The 13,867-nt window shown below is 47.4% G+C and overlaps 1 long non-coding RNA gene and 2 pseudogenes across 1 annotated transcript in view; 1 reads left to right on the forward strand and 2 right to left on the reverse strand.

Annotated features, from left to right (window-relative positions):
• Positions 1–248: 248 nt before the first annotated feature.
• Positions 249–1,405, reverse strand: LOC110307530 (ras-related protein Rap-2a pseudogene; annotated as a pseudogene).
• Positions 1,406–8,103: 6,698 nt separating this feature from the next.
• Positions 8,104–8,824, forward strand: LOC110307234 (large ribosomal subunit protein uL16-like; annotated as a pseudogene).
• A 3,585-nt stretch (positions 8,825–12,409) lies between these two features.
• The window catches only part of LOC147001329 (uncharacterized), a 6,720-nt gene continuing 5,262 nt past the window's right edge, over positions 12,410–13,867 (reverse strand). The window contains exon 3 of the long non-coding RNA XR_015045218.1: positions 12,410–12,435. This is a non-coding gene — a long non-coding RNA (uncharacterized LOC147001329). The remainder of the gene's footprint in view (positions 12,436–13,867) is intronic.

Here is a 13,867-nt window from a genome sequence, read left to right on the forward strand (position 1 = left end):
TTTATTATATGTAAGTACACTGTAGCTGTCTTCAGACACTCCAGAAGAGGGCGCCAGATCTCGTTACGGATGGTTGTGAGCCACCATGTGGTTGCTGGGACTTGAACTCTGGACCTTTGGAAGAGCAGTCGGGTGCTCTTACCCACTGAGCCATCTCACCAGCCCCGAAACGCTTTTTTTAAAGTAACGCTTTAGCAATAGCAGGTTAACACACAAGCTAGAAAGGCACATGTTAAAAATCACCAACTTCTAATTTTATTCCCAGTGCAGAGGATGTGGAAACCAGCTAAATGTCAATTACAAGGTAGGGCCGAGCTATCTTAGTGTGTGTGCACAGTTGTCTCCCGTCCAGTATCCCCTTTCAAACCAATATGGCCTAAGTCATAACTATATTTAGGGATTCATGTTGAGGAAAATCTCACTGCTGGATTCAAGGCTGTAAAGGAGAGAAAGCCGTCCTAAAGCTGAAGAAAACGTTTCTTCCAGTGCACACTTCCCAACCAATCAAAAGTTCCCGAGTTGCTATTTACAAAAATTAGACGGGTGGGTGGGAGTCCGAAACAGATTGAACAGGGCTGTAAATTTTCTCTACGGGAAAATGTAAATTTTGGTTTCTTCTTGTAGCACAGTCGGAGGTCAACAGAGGGGAATGTTGCAAAGTTTTTGCCTAACATTGAAGAAAGACAGGCAGGCAGATTGAAGCACCAGCACCCTTTGCGGTGAATATACAGAAAAGCAGCCACTTGTCTACGGTTGGATACGTTTCTGGGAAAAGGCACTGAGCTGGCGGACCGTGGCGCGCTAGCCAATGAACCTCTCGGCGGGCCACGTCTCCAGGGCATTGGCGGGGATGCGGGGAGCCTCCTGCCCCGGCGGGGCCAGGGCCTCCATCTCGCGCACCACCTGCGTGAACACGCGGTCCACCATCGTTTTGCTCTTGGTCGTGATCTCCAGGAACGGGCAGCGCCACTCGCGGGCCAGCGCGCGGCCCTGGGCCGTCAGCACCTGGCGCTCGGCATCTAGGTCGGCCTTGGTGCCCACCAGCACGAGCGGGACCGCGCGCGAGCCCCGCAGCCGGTCCATGCGCTCCCGCAGCGGCCGCACGGCCTGGAACGAGGCCTCATCGCACACGCTGTAGAGCACCACGAAGCCGTCGCTGTTCCTGATGTACAGGTCCTTGAGGGTGACCAGATGCTCCGCGCCCACCGTGTCCACGATCTCCAGCAGCGCGGGAGCCCGGTTCACCTCGATCACCTTGCTGAACAGCTCCTCCACCGACGGCTCGCAGCGCTCGGGGAAGCGGCCGCACGCGAACTGCGTGGCCAGCGCCGTCTTACCCACCGCCACGCTGCCCAGCAGCACCACCCGGTAGTCTTTGGCGGGGCGCAGCACTAAGCCCTCCATGGCCCGGACAAGGGGACGTGGGGAATGGCGCTGGGAGGCGGCTTGGGGAGGACCGGAGGGCGGGGCGCGAGGCGGAGGACGCGCGCGCGTCCCGTGGCGCCCGAGAGGAGAGGCCCCGCCGCCGCCCAGGGTCCCTGGGTCTCGGCCCCACGAGTCTCTTCGCCTAGCCGAGCGCGCTGCTCCGGATCCCACAGCCCCACGCTGCGCCTGCCCTACAAGCACCTCGCCCGAGCCTCCTCTCTCCTCTAGGTTCCCAGCCCTGCCCGGCCTCCCTCCCACACCCCGCAGACCAGCTGGGGCCCCTCAGTCAGTCCTGAGCTGGCTATCCCAAAGAGGGAGCCCCTCGGTTGACAGAGCAGAAGGTAATCTGATCCCTTTCTGGCCAACCCAAGAAAAACAGGGATTTCGCAGCATTCCAGATGCAGACTCAAGGCCCGCTCAAGGCCTCTGCTCCCTACCGCTGGCTCCGCCAGACTGGGAAGACCCCATGCTCTGGAGGGGGGCAGATGAAGCTGGTCAGAGAGGACCCCAATTCCCTCTTGGGCGCTGTGATCGCTCACCCTGGTCCCTTCTCCCTGGACTTTGTCCAGTGCAAAGCACACAGCCTCCCCCACTTCCCTCCTTCGTGGTTCCCCTCCTGGAGAAGTCTCCTCACTTCAGCCATCCATACAACTGTGTCACTTGGTAGAAATGAAAACTCACTGAACAGCACGTAGAAACTGGGAAGCGCCAGGCAAAGCCCATGGCCACCTTCTCAGTCCCCTTCCACTCCTGGCTCCTTCACCGGCTGCAGAGGAGAAAGCCTGGGTCCCATTTCTGGCCTTGTTTCCCTGAGTGAACTTTCTTCTGCCTCCCGGGGGAGGTGGGGGAACCAGCTGCCTAGGCTGCCTGCCCTGCTCTGGTGAACTTGAAGCGGTTCACCTGAGGAAGGCGCTTTTCTACAAACTATGCGGTCATTACATCCTTAACGTACAATGATTCCCAAAAAGAGATCTTAGGGGGCATTCCGGGCAGGAAATAGAAACTAAGAAGAAAACTGAGTAACTAAACATCCCCTGAGACACTTGAGCTCCATCCAGGTTCAAAAGCTTCCTGCGGATAACTTTTGAAGGAATACAGAGCAATTTACAACCCCATAGAACAGGCGAGGAAACCCCACACAGCACAGCCACACCCAAATCTGGGACCCTGGCATCGTCAGGAACAAAATAATGACATTTTAGTCTGAAGAAAGAAAATAAATGACAGGAATTCTCAGGGGACTAGTTTGGGAAAGATTCCACAAGAACTCTGTAGAAGCAAAAAATACAGCTTTTTGTTTTAGTATGGAAACCAATAGGTACGATATCGTGGTATAAGAAATACATATCTTGCAGGATCTTTGCCTAGGAGGAGTCTGGAAGCTAGAGATTAAAGGCGTGGAGCTCATTCTCCCAGGAGCCCACTTTTACAGGGTTCAGCACCAAAGGAGCATCCAGGGAGAATACCAACTCCCCCACAGTCCCCACCCTTGAACATAACAGCTGTCTTTATTTGTGCATCAGAGACTGCTCACAAGAGCACTAAGATCTACCCTGCCCTGCTGACTGTTGATATTCCTTCTTAGGATTCCAGCCACACGCTTCTGCACCTGTCAGCCTGCTGTAATTGCACATGGCTCTGTGGTCTTGGGAGGTGCTTAAGTAAATAGCATATAGAAGGTTAACAGAAAGTAGGGGGGACCCCATCTATGGAGAAATTACTATCCATGCTCGGTGGCTGATTTAGGGTCACCCACTCTCTTCTAAGTAGCCCTTCACCGGGCTCTGTCAGTGAACCTCATTGGTTCCCCAGGTTTGACTTTGGTGGGATCATACTTTGGTTTGTGATTAATGCCCTATAAGGAAGGGGTGGACAGCTCGGTGATGGTGGCATACCTTTTATCCCAGCACTCAGGAGGCAGAGGCAGGCGAATCTCTAGAATTTGAGGCCAGCCTGATGTAAAGACTGAGTTCCAGGACAGCCAGGGCTACAAAGAGAAACCCTGCCTCTAAATAAATAAATAAATAAATAAATAAATAAGGCAAAACCAACAGCAACAGAAAAGGAAGGGGAGGACAGCCTATGCCTCTCCAAGAAGAGCTCCCGAAACATGAGTGAATTATATGCACACAATGACGTGAACTTGAAAGAGATTTACAGATGACCTTTTCACTAGAGATTCACTAGAGCACTTCAGATTGTCCTGGAACTTACTCTTTACACTAGGCTGGCTTTGGACACCATCAAGTGCAAGGATCAAAGACATGCAGCAGCAGTAGCAGCAGCAGCAGCAGCAGCAGCAGCCCGCTGCCTTGGAGGTCCCTGTGTTAAATGCACCTCCTTTCACTGGTTCTTGAACTGACTGGCTGGAGAGGGAACCATCAGTGAGTAGAAGTCTGGGAATCCCAGCCCTATGTGAGGCTCTGTCGAGTGTTTATGGGGCAGGCGACTGAGTTCTGTTAATGGTCACTGACTTATTAATCAAGGTGCTGGAACAGGACCACCGTGAAAATCTTATCACAAGGGATTTGAAGAACTTCTGAGCTGGAAGTGGGATGCCCCCAACATCTGCAATAAGAATCCTCCGAGACCTCGCCTCTGCACCTCCACACTTCCTAAGGCAGGAGGTAAACGCATGGAGAATGCTCCCTGGTTTCCATGAACCTTGAGTGTATTTGTAGATGCTCCCCTATGAAGTGTGGGAGGCCCAGGATTGCCACTGGTTCTGAACTGGAGGCAGTGTTGTGGCCTGGTCCCCCAGCTTGCAGAGTCAGCAACTGCAGTGTCCGGGATCAGAATTAAATAACAGCTCCTCATTCACTGGCATGTGGGGAGTTGCTTGGTATGGAAAGCCCCCACCCACAGTGGAAGTGGTGTGAGCGGCTGTTTCTGTAACAGGTTATGGAGTCTCATGAACACAGCTGACGAGATGAAACATCACTTGAAGTTATGGATGATGCTGGGATGATGGGAACATCGGCAGCTGCCCCATACTGGGAGACGGAAGGAAGGCCCTCCCTGCAGCAACAGAAAAGGTCTTGAATTTTCAGGTGGCTGTTTAAGGGTTTGTTGTTGCTGAGGCTTTGAAGACCTCTGATAAAAGCCAGCCCACCCCAGTCATTCCTATTACTATTGGTACTCGTTACTGATGAAATGAAACCGTGACCCCACCATAAAGACACAGGCTTCACCTTGCAATTCCATCTGAGTGCACCTGGGCACACCACTGCACCTGTTTAACAGGATAAGGTTCCCCTCAGATCCTTCACCCAACACCGGCAAAGTGGATTTCACAAGGTAGCATCCAGACATGCGGTTGGCCACAATCCTGCCCTGACCTCAGCTCCCCAATCAGAGCTCCCTGAATTCACAGCATGGGGTGTGAGCTGGGTGCAAGTCTTTAGAAGTGGATTCAGGGACCAGGAATGGAGACCCTGGGCAAGTCAGGAGCATGACAGAGAATCCAATGCCAGCACGCATGCTGAGTTGGGCACTAGAGTAAAATGTACCTTAAAATTGCCACTGCACACCCAGGAATGGAGCACACTTGCTCGAAGCATCCACACACAGTCCACACTCATGGAGTGAGCTGGAGAACCGATGTCTGGGTAGTGGCTGCAGAGAGCCTGGGCTGGCCACACCTGCACGGTTGGCTGGCTCCTGCAGCCATGACCTGGCCACAAGAGCAAATACAATGCACAAGAGAATAGAAGCGGCTGAGCCAGTGCTTGTACTTTAAAAGTACCCCATCATTTGCGGGTGTGCCGAGCACCATGTGACTTGCCAGTGTGATGAGATGTGGAATCACCTGGAGACAGGCCTGTGGGGTGGCTGTGGATGCCATGGGCTGTATAAAAGGAGACGAGAACTGGGCACCTGCATTCTGCTTCCTGGCTGAGGATGCAATGTGAGCAGATGCCCCAAACTCCTGCTGCTGAGTCAAATGAGCCCCTTCTCTGTCAGGGTGCTTTTGTTAGGGCACTTAGTTACATAGTAACAGGAGATGTAACTTTCTCTGTCCTGTGCTTATGTCAGGGCACTTAGTTACACAGTAACAGAGACGTAACTAAGACAGGCAGTCCTTCCCTTCCCGCTTTAACTGGAGTCTAAAACAAAACCAAGCCCCTGTGTTCCGCTGGAGGAAGGAAATGCTTCTGCACTGCACTGCAGTGGATTTGATGCAGTGGAATTGTTGCTCCCTGACCAAGGTGCCTACAACCCAAGATTGCATTACTGCATACTTCTAAATCAGAGGTTTTATTAGGAATGAGCATTTGGTGTTTATAATCAGTAAGTTCAGTAAGAGTATCCCACACCTAACGTTGTGATTTCTAGGAGTGAATTCCCAACCACTGAATCGCACTTCTCTCACCTCTGCCATCCAGACGGCCTTCTGGCTGTTTTGTTTTGTTTTGTTTTGTTTTGTTTTGTTTTGTTTTGTTTTGTTTTTAACTGTGATTGGCTGTGTCTGTCTTATACCTTATACACTGGTCCCTCCTTTAGAGTGCTGTTCCCTCAGGAGCCTGCATGATTTGCTTGCTCGCTGAATTAAGGTTTCTTGCTGCACTGTCTCTGGCATGCCTTGATCCTCCCATGCCGACTGTTACATGTGGACTGTGTCTTCCTGTAATTCATATGCTAAAATTCTAGCCCTTGGGATCTCAGGTGACACTGCAGATATAAACTTTGAATGCAGAATTGGTGCAGATATATTAAAATGAGCTCAGACTCAAGAAGAAGGATCCCTATTCCAAGATAACTAGGGTTTGATAAGGGCGGGGGCATTATGGCTCGATCAGGAAAGTGCTTGCCTTGAAAGCATGAGGACCCAAGTTCAACACCCAGAACCTACATAACACAAGCTGGGTGTGGTGGCATGCACTGGAAGTCTCAGCTCTCAGGATTCCAAGACAGCAGATTCTTGGGTCTTGAAGGCCAGCCAGACTGGCCTACTTAGCAAGTTCCAGAGCATTGGGGGATGCTATCTCAAAAGAAAAAAGAAAGAGAGAGAGAGAGAGAGAGAGAGAGAGAGAGAGAGAGAGAGAGAGAGAGAGAGAAAGGAAGAGAAAAAAGAAACAAAGAAATGTGTCCAGTGCTTGAGGAACAACGTTCAAATTGTCCTCTATCTTCTACATGCAAAGACATGTGTGTGAACATGTACACCTACATGTACACAAACCCTCACACACGCATACACATACAGGAGAGAAATCTGGACACAGACATGCCTGAGTGGAGACCAGCAAGCGAAGCCCAAGACAAAGGTGGAGTCAGCTTTCACAGAACAGAGAAGAACCGGTGGCACCAGTAGTCACAAGCAGTCAAAGCTGGTGCTCCCGGGAAGGCTCTGGAGGGCCTTGTCAGCACCCTGATCTTGCACTTCCTGCCTGGGAATGGAGGCAGTCTGTCTGTCCAGGGTGTCCAGTCTGTGCAGTCTATGGAATGAGCGCCTTCAACCTGAAAATGTTAGCACAAGCCAGCGCTGGCCATCCGGTCTCCCTCTTTGCTCAGACTTCCTCTATTGACCTGTTAATGTTGCTGCTCTCCATGGGAAAATGAGTAGCTTAAAGGAAACAACCTTATTCTAGGACAAGATGGCTCAGTGAGCAAAGACAGCAAGCCTCACAACCTGAGTTCAGTCTGGGGATCCACATGGCAGAAGGTGAGGACCGGCTGCCACAACTGTCCTCTGAACTTAATGGGAGGACAAGGGCGTACACACACACACATGCTCGCACATGCACACTCACAGTGTTAAAAAATAAAATAACTTATTACTAACCCAATATAACTGACACAGGTTCAGGAGTACAGACTCTAAAGAAAGAATTATAACAACTCTCATAGACAAGGCATCAGCACAGCCAGGGAATGCATAAAGAGACTTAGATAGGGTGGACATGCTGGTACATGCATTTAGTCCCTTTACTAGAGATTTAGAGGCAGGTGGGTCTCCATGAGTTCAAGGACAGCCTGGTCTAGATAGCAAGCTCCAGGCCAGCTCTGGCTACATAGAGGCAGTGGGGGGACTGACTCAGGTCCTTAGGCCAGCTAAGGAGGTAGGAAATTCTGACCACCCAGTGGAGACACCATCCCTGCTTACTGGGGAGCTAGGCAGACAGGATCTGCTGTGTTGAATCAAGGGAGAGTAAATGGAACGCACACTACAGAAACTCTAGCCACTATCAGAATGTTAGGTCAGATACCAAGTTTGTATTCTAAGAGCTAAAGCCTTAGGAATCTTAAGACCTGTGATAAACAGCCTGTCCTGGTGGGAGAAAGAAATTGTCCACATCATGTGTGCTAAAAAGAATTCTGCGGCAATAATTTCTTTAGGAATTGCCAAAGTCTACCAGTCAATCAATGCAGGAACCACAATTCATAGTTTGAATATGCTTGGCCCAAGGAATGGCACTATTAGGCGGTGTGACTTTGTTGGAGTAGGTGTGTCACTGTGTGTGGGGGCTTTAAGACCCTCATCCTAGCTGCCTGGAAGTCAGTCTTCCACTAGTAGCCTTCAGATGAAGATGTTGAACTCTCAGCTTCTCCTGCACCATGCCTGCCTGGATGCTGCCATGCTCCCGCCTTGATGATAATGGACTGAACCTCTTGAACATGTAAGCCAGGGACAATTAAATGTTGCCCTTATAAGAGTTGCTTTGGTCTTTTCCTCTGGCGCGGCACTGACAATCCTATTGTCATCATGGGCCGCCGCCCCGCCCAGTGTTACCGGTATTGTAAGAACAAGCCAAACCCAAAGTCTCGTTTCTGCCGTGGTGTCCCTGATGCTAAGATCCGAATCTTTGATTTGGGACGGAAGAAAGCGAAAGTTGATGAATTCCCACTTTGTGGCCATATGGTGTCAGATGAATATGAGCAACTCTCTTCTGAAGCACTGGAGGTTGCCCGTATTTGTGCCAACAAATACATGGTAAAGAGTTGTGGCAAGGATGGCTTTCATATCCGAGTGAGGCTCCACCCTTTCCATGTCATTCGTATCAACAAGATGTTGTCTTGTGCTGGCGCTGACAGGCTCCAGACAGGGATGTGTGGTGCCTTTGGGAAGCCCCAGGGCACAGTGGCCAGGGTTCACATTGGCCAGGTCATCATGTCCACCTGAACCAAGTTGCAGAACAAGGAACATGTGATTGAGGCTCTGCGAAGAGCCAAGTTCAAGTTCCCTGGCCGCCAGAAGATCCACATCTCAAAGAAGTGGGGCTTCACCAAGTTTAATGCAGATAAATTTGAAGACATGGTTGCTGAGAAGCGGCTCATTCCTGATGGCTGTGGTGTCAAATATATCCCCAATCGTGGTCCTCTGGACAAGTGGAGAGCCCTGCATTCCTGAAGGCTTCAATAGTTCTCTCCTATACCCTACAAAATCGTGTTCAATAATAAATCTCGCATCAAGTTCGCTAAAAAAAAAAAAAAAAAAAAAAAAAAAAAGAGTTGTTTTGGTCATGGTGTCTGTTCACAGCAGTAAAACCCTAACTAAGACAGGGAGTGAAGATGATTATAGAAAAGGAAGAAAGAAGATGCAAGAGACAGATATGGGAGGACTGCTGGTCAATATCGAACCAAATGCAAGTGCATTTTCTCAGTGTCTTTTAAAGACAAGCAACAGAAAATATGACCAATTTCAAGAATATAAACAATGCCCACAAATGCTTATGTGTTGAGTTTATGTCACACAGCATCTATGTTTCACTAAGGCCATTTCTTTCGGGCTAGAACAGTCTCTCAAGGATGTATACATAAGTGGAGGAACTTGGCAGGGTATAACACGCGTCTTAACTAAAAGCAAAGACAGATGTCAGCAGACTCATTCATGATTAATCACAAGCAAGAAGCCATCCAAAGTTAACTCTGGATGTGGCCCCCACATGTGCCCCTGGTTTATCTATACAAGCCAAAGCTGTCTCAGTTATTGACTATGCCTGTCTTAGGCATCCCCTCAAGAAGTGTGGACCTTACCTGTCATCGGTAGATGAATTCTAGGTTTCATGCCCTGTCTTAGGTTGATCCAACTCTGAGAAAATCTTACTGGTCTTTTTTGTCTATAAGAACAGCACACCTTATCAGTCACAAAGCAGAAAGTTGTTGCCATCTGAAAACTCAGCTCTTACCCATCATTGGCACATGAATAATCTTGTATTCGAGGCCTGTCTTAGGTTGAGAAGGTTTTCAAGACAATCTTACCGGTCATCGACTACCAGCTTCTTCGAAGGAAGACACTGGAGCTTGAATTTATGTAATTCTGCTTTGACATCTATAAAAGCTCTGATGATTTCTCTCAAAAGAACGGATAATAGACATGCCATAAAAAAGCCAAGTCATGCTATAGCCAATAAGAGAGATGTAACAAGGACCATGAAGGGAAAACGGTTTGTAACTTTTTCAAAATATCATTTGCAATGCTAACAGCATCAAAAGACAAAAGGTGTAGTAGGCTGGCCTAATGCTGCTTATCTTCTAATGCTCTCTTATGGCCTCCAACATTTGAAGTCAGTACATAGCTTCTAGGAACCTGACCCCAGTGAATTCTGATTGGTAAATAAAGATGCCAGCAGCCAATATCTGGGAAGAAGAGAGAGAGGTGGGGTTTAGGTTTCTCAGGCTAGGAGCCGTGAGGAAAGAGAGAAAAGGGAGCTGCCATGCCTCAGGAGAGGCGTAGGAGGGAGAACCAAAGCCACCATGTAAAAGGGCCAAAAGAATGTGGCCCAGAGAGCTGCTCAACCGGTCAAGAGCAGCCAAGCTGGAACATAGAAATTAGTAAGTAGGAACGCGGAGTTATGGGTGGGAGGTGGATTCTAACAGCATGGAAGTTAGGCAGTTGCCTGGCTGTTGTGCTGCTTAAGGCATACTAAAATATAAAGGCTGTGTGTGTGTCTTTCATCCGGGAACATAAATGGTCAAAGGCGGGAAGGAACCCCATGCCAGGATCTGTTAAAATACCCATACTACACAAAGACTTTGCATTGCTTAAACTTACAATTTCCTTATGCAGGGCTAAAGAAGTATTTGCATTTTGAAAAATACATTGAAAGGTGTCTTTTTACTCAGGTCCAATTAGGCTGACTTTCATTATACATTTTTGGAGTTCTACAAATCTATAGACATTGTGCATGGCATTCCAAGGGCTTCTGACTTTCATTCCTTGTACCTCACCTCCCATGATCTGCACTATATCATATAATGTGTCAATTCTTTGTTCTAGCTCTCTATCTAAGTCTTTTTATATACTTAGGGCATCATCACATTTTCTGCAAGATGCTTAACAAAACTAGCTGTTTGCACCTCTTGTATTAAAGCTAATGCAGAAGTGGTGGCACTGGCTGTGTTATGAGAGCAACAACACCGACAGTGATCAGCCCAACCATACGCGTGCTCCTTGCCAGAGCATGACCTAATTCTCCCAATATTTGAGCGCAAAAACACAGTTGGACAAAAGACAATTAAAACAAGAAACACTGACCTCATCATCAGAGCCAATACAAAGCTAACTTTCGCAGTTAGTAAAAGATTGGGTGGGGCGATGCAGGACGCTACATTTACCTTAACACCAGAACCTGCTCCATTTTTATCCACAGCAAACGTAACATCATACAACGCAGCTGCCAATTTCCAAACATGTCTCTGAAATTTCCCAGAATTAGCCCTCCAAATGCCCAATGTCATTTCCTTTTGTCCAATACTGGATTAATTTTCAGACCAGTACACGACTGAGTCAGGATAACCAGTCACATGAAAGGAAAGAGGGGAGTCATTATAACAGCTTCTCCATTTGATTGATTGATTTTTTTGAAGGCAGGCTCCACAGTCTCCATGTTCTCTGCCCTTCAATGTCCAAAAGCCTGAGGCGAGGCAGCCTGTCCAGTCTGAGATACAGACATTCCCATCTCGATGCTCGCATGCACTACAGTCTTAGAGGTATTCTTCTTCCAAGCCTGAGAGTCCACAGAAACACATCCAGCATTGGCACTATTTCTAGTAAAACAAATGGGGAGGTCCTGACCCATAGCAGTGTAATTCACCAGTTTGGAATACTTCTTACTCTCAGACCAAGGGAATCCTAACAGCTGAGAATTATTAGAAGTCACAAGTATTTCTGGCCTTGACCATACAGAAGAAAGAAACAAAGGTGGGTCAGGCACTTAGGTCCTCTACAGCTTCCCTATTGCAATCATCACGGCACTCAGCAAGGTCACGGTCAGCATCCTTCTTTGTCCCAGCATCCGCATATCTCACCAATCTCTCTGGCAGCCACCATGCCCTTTAGCATCCTGTGGAAAGCACAAACATGCCCTTGTCCCCATATTAATACTGGGTCAGGACCATGCCATATGCCAGTAAGCAGATCCTTCCATTTCACTTGGGCATAAGTATGCCCAGTTGTAGGGTGCCATAGACACTCAGCAGCAGAGAGTTCCTTGGCATCCAAGGTCAAAAACTTCAAAATAAAATGTTGTGGTGAAGGAACAAGCAATGTCCCCCCCTTTTTGTAACTGATTGTTTTGGGGCTCCATGGGCTCATTCCATAATCCCCTGTCCTTAAGGACATGTGAAATTATATACATTATAGATTATAACTTACATTTTATAGATTTAGCTCATATTTAAGTCATATTTAACACATGTAATTAATATTTAATATATATAATTTTCATTTAAAGTGCATAATTAATACATAATGCATATTATTTATATTTATTGTAATATACATTAATGTATTTAAATCATATTCAGTGAATATAACTTATATCTAACTAGTATAATCTATATTTAATGTGGATAATTTATAAGTACACATGCATATGGAAGTATGTATGTAGTTATTAGGGATGGGTCATCTTCTGATGACACATGAATAAAATACATATTTTACATTCGTGTTTCAATATAAATAAATTCTACCTTTATAATATATGTTGTTTTATATCATCTATATTTGGGATTACCTGATGGATTGGATCAAAACAGGCAGGTGTACTTCTCTGTGGTCCATTTGATCTGTGAAAGGCAGGTCCAGGTCTTAGGACTCTTGATTCCCTAAAGCTTATGTGAACTTTAGTTTACAAAAGGATGTACATTAGTATTTACCATTATATTGAAATCCGTATTTTAGAAATACAGTTAAGAGGTATCTGTTAGACAACAGGAGTAGACGCATGCCTCTGAGACCTAGTGAAAGTTCTAAGTTTGGGTTAAAAGGCACAGAACATTTCCCCTCAGTCCAGAGGGCTGGATACACAGAGTGAACAGAGATGGGTTTAGCATGGTGAGAAGCATCTCTAAGTTTATATTCAGAAGGCAGCCAAAAGGAAGCTAAAATCTTAAGCTTGTGACTGAATTGTAAATGTTCCATTAGCTTATCGGCACTCCACTGAGTAATGTTAAAATTCTGAACTTTGAAATAACAATAGCATGGGGGGGGGGATATGAAACATTTCCCCCTTTTTATATCTTAAATAATTTCTCACATCTCTGTAATTTGCATTTATATGATATAAAACATCTTCTCAGACCCTCCAACACTGAGAACTTGCATTTGCCAACTTTAAACATCTTTCATCGGAAGCATTTTTTCTTTCTAAGTCACCATCATCCACGCTCTCTTACACCCCCGACCTTCACTACTTGCGTTACCAATCGCAAACGTTTCCCATAAACATGTTTTCTTAGACCTTAACCTGCTGGATTGGATCCTAAATCACCAGTGCCCGAGCTCGCACGCTGTGCTGTCCTCTGGAGGGCCTGTCGCTCAGGACTCCCAACTTGCTCGCTCTGCGCAGGCTCCTCCAACCCTCCCTTGGTTCCGCCCGCTGCTATCTCCGCTCCTCCGGAGGCCGGGCAGGCATGCACAAAGGATTTAAATTTTGAAAATTGATTAACCACTGTCCAATAATACCAGAGAACTTCCAGGAAACTTTTAAAAAGCTGAATCTTAAAAGGCATTGGCGCCGGGCGGTGGTGGCACACGCCTTTAATCCCAGCACTTGGGAGGCAGAGGCAGGCGGATTTCTGAGTTCGAGGCCAGCCTGGTCTACAGAGTGAGTTCCAGGACAGCCAGGGCTACACATAGAAACCATTGGCTTTGGTTTTATTTGTGTTTTCTTTAGCTGCAAACAGGTTTTAGTTCAAGTTTACTTTATACCAACACATTCCTGGCTGTGCCTAACCTAGAACACTAGAAAATAACCAAAATTGAGGGTGTGTGGAAACCCGTAATAGAAACCTGGTATTTTCTGAATTAATGTAATACAATTGGAAGCACTGGAGAGATGGCTCAGTGGCTTAAAGCCCTTAACTGTTCTTGAAGAGAACCTGAGTTTGGTTCCCAGGACCCAAAGGGCAGCTCACAAGTGTCAGTAACTCCAGTTCCAGCGCCCTCTGCTGGCCTTCTTAAGCACTGCATCTAGGTGGTGCACAGACATACATACAG

Source organism: Mus caroli, unplaced genomic scaffold (genome assembly GCF_978045245.1).
Source record: "Mus caroli unplaced genomic scaffold, Mus_caroli_1 scaffold_14, whole genome shotgun sequence".
Lineage (NCBI taxonomy): Eukaryota > Metazoa > Chordata > Mammalia > Rodentia > Muridae > Mus > Mus caroli.